The sequence below is a fragment of the Macaca thibetana genome, chromosome 5 (assembly GCF_024542745.1).
Source record: "Macaca thibetana thibetana isolate TM-01 chromosome 5, ASM2454274v1, whole genome shotgun sequence".
Taxonomy (NCBI): domain Eukaryota; kingdom Metazoa; phylum Chordata; class Mammalia; order Primates; family Cercopithecidae; genus Macaca; species Macaca thibetana.
Window position 1 is genome coordinate 183,071,000 of NC_065582.1, and position 3,449 is coordinate 183,074,448.

Here is a 3,449-nt window from a genome sequence, read left to right on the forward strand (position 1 = left end):
GGACCCAGGACCCACGCACACACTGGCTTTTCTATTTTTACATCCAGAGTCGCCTGCTCGCACCCCCGGAGCCCAATTTGGAACTTGAAAGCAGTGCAAATCTATTCCGAGGCCACTTCCGGCCCCTGCGCCGTGGGAGGTGGGTGTTTACGCAACAGCCCTGCCCCACCTGCCTCCCTCCAAAACGCCCCTCTCCTGGCACTCCCCACCCCCACCACCGCCCCTGCCAGGTCTGGAAGGGGAAGCCCATGTGGGGCTTGGGAAGGGGAAGCTGTGGCCTTCAACAACGGTGAGGTTCCCACGTCACCCCAAGGGGTCCCCACCTATTACCCCAGCCCAGGGCCAGGAGAGGCAGCCAGCCCTTTCCCAGCCAGTGCTGGACACTGAGACATGAGGGTGCAAGGTGGCCTGCGTGACAGCAAAGCCCTTCATGACCACAGCAGGAAGGAACAGGGAACAGATGAGCCTAGGAGGCCTCCCAGGAGAGGGGACCCCAGGAGGCACTTGAGGGCTGCTCCTACCTCAGTTCCCCTGGCCTCTCCCAGGGCCCTGGCAAGACTGGGCTGCCTTGGCAGGAGTGAATGAGGGACTCACCCCACCAGGACCCAGAACTCCCCATCCTACCTGGCCACAAGTGGGTTCTGAAGGGGTCTCACCAGGCCTTCAGCTGCCTGCCCAGCCCAGGACCCAGAGGACCACTCCCTCCCCCTTCCACTTCTCCATCCTTGGGAGTGGAACCTTGGCCTTAATTCCGCACCTGTGGGTCCTCTAAACCATGCTGGCAGCCCGAAAGGCCCCCGCTGCAGCCTGAGACCATCCCTCCCCAAAGTGCCACCCTCTGCCCGATGACATGGATACTTATGTGTGAACCCCCAACGCTGTGATGCCCTACAGTGCCACCTCTCCACTCAGGGGCACCTCTGATGTGCCCAGCTCAGGGTCAGGCATGGCCAGCTGCCCTCAGTGAGCCTGTGGAGGGTGGGGTTCTATCGGCGGTTCTACTAGGGCTCACCAAGTAGCTCAGAATGGCTCTGGTCCAGTGGCCCTGCCTCTGAGCCCCCAGCCTGCGCTGCGTCTCCTCCCGGCCTCTGACCGGGGTGAAGCTGGAGAGATGAACTGCCTCACCTAGCCCAGAGCTGGCGGGAACAGCAGAAGACTCAGGACCCCAAGGGCGGGGACTTTCCCATCACACTGAGGAGGCGGCAGGAGAGTGGGGGCGGGGGTGGTGACGCAGAGCTGAACACGGTCTGGCCTGTGATGCTGTGAGGCCCAGTTGGGGATGTGCACACCCTCAGCCCTCCCAGAGCACATCCCGTGCCAGGTACAGTATCAGGTGCTTTTCACATCCTCACACCTTCTCATCCCTGAAGCCACTTAGCAGCCCGGCCAACATGGTGAAACCCAGTCTCCACTAAAAACACACAAATTAGCCGGGTGTGGTGGCGCACGCCTGTAATCCCAGCTACTCGGGAGGCTGAGGCAGGAGAATCACTTGAACCTGGGAGGTGGAGGTTGCAGTGAGCCAAGATGGTGCCGCTGCACTCCAGCCTGGGCAAGAGCGAGACTCTGTCTCAAAAAAAAAAAAAAAAAAAAAAAAAAAAAAAATTTAAAAAAAGAAAGAAAGAAAGAAAAGAAAAACTTCAGATGAATTCAATTTAGCAGAGTTTATTTGGGCAGTGAAATGATTCCGAAATCAGGCAGCACTCTGAACCAGTAGAGGCTCAGAGAGCTCCATCCAACAACTTGGGCAGTCAGTATTTATGGACAGACAAAGGAAGTGACACAGAAATCGCCTGATTGGCTACAACTAGGTGCTTGCCTTCTTTGAACCTGCCTGAGTGGTTTGCAGCCTGTGATTGGCTGAAAGCTCAGCTGCTTTGATGGGCCAAAATTCAGTGACTTCTTTCAAAGAGTCCTGTGACTATAGCAAACCCTAACTTAACTTAATCTGTAAACAAACTGCAGCCTGAATATACTCCCAGGCTGCAGTTTGTTTACAGATTAAGTTAGGTTGGGGTTTGCCATATGCTGAGGCAGCTTTAGGCCAAATTTAAGTTAATTTAACCTTTGGCTCTTTTAGTCAGCCTCTCAATTTTGAGCAATTGACTGAAACCTTGGGCACTGGCGTCACTTTCTGTCACCATCATAATGGATTTGTTTGGTCTCAGTGTGAAATTCATAATTCACAATGTCAAGTTAGTTGGATGATGATGTTTTCTTCATGTTTTGTTCCTCTAACTGTGATGAGACCATTTGATGTACGAAGGATGGCTGCATACAAGCATTTAAGACACTTGAGGGGACAGTGCATCAGAGAGACTGTTCTGATGGCTTTCAGGAGGAGGATATAAGAAACTGAAGCACACTCCTTAACAAGAGGCTCTGCAAACCGACTAATCAAAACCAAACAATTCAAAGTTCAGGCAATGAAGATGGTTCAACAGCATTCAAGTCCCGTTGGTCAGTCTTTCTTTGGAACACAATGGTGATTAAGAACCACAATTGGATGGGCGCGGTGGCTCATGCCTGTAATCCCAGCACTTTGGGAGGCTGAGGCGGGTGGATCACCTGAGTTCAGGAGTTCAAGACCAGCCTGACCAACACGGTGAAACACCATCTCTACTAAAAATACAAAATGAGCCGGGCGTGGTGGCATGTGTCTGTAATCCCAGCTTCTCGGGAGGCTGAGGCAGGAGAATCACTGGAACCCGGGAGGTGGAGGCTGCAGTGAGCCAAGATTGTGCCACTGCACTCCAGCCTGGCGACAGAGCAAGACTCCGTCTTAGAAAAAAAAAAAGAAGAACCACAGTTGTGGGGAGATGGCGGATAGGAGGCAGGACTAACTTGTAGCTGTCACTTAGATGGTCAGAGAAGCATGTGGAGCCCCACATCGTGAACTTTTGCTCCAAGAACTACTGCAGGAACATACCAGGAAAGCCGAGAGAATCCACAGACCCTTTGAAGGACATGGATTGCTGCTGCAGGCTCCGTGGGACAGCTGAGGAACTCCAAAGACGAAGGACATAGTTTCTTGGGAGCTCTATGGCCCTGCCCACCACCTGATCCTACCACTGCTGATGTGCTCTTGAGAGTACCACCTCCTGGCTGGGGGCCAATCAACACAAAACCAGTGCACCTAACAAAAATACAACCAAGGACCCTGACCAAGTCCACTTTGCTCCCCTGCTACCTCCACTGGAGCAGGTGCTGGTATCCACAGCTGAGAGACCTGAAGACAGATCACATCCAAGGACTCCTTGCAGACACTCCCCAGTACCAGTCCAGAGCCTGGTAGCTCTACTGGGTGGCTAGATCCAGAAGATAAAGAACAATCACTGCAGTTTGACTCTCAGAAAGCCCCATCCCTGGGGGAAAGCGGACAGCAGCACATCAAGGGAACACCCCTGCGGGACAAAAGAATCTCAACAGCAGTCCTTGAGTCCCAGATC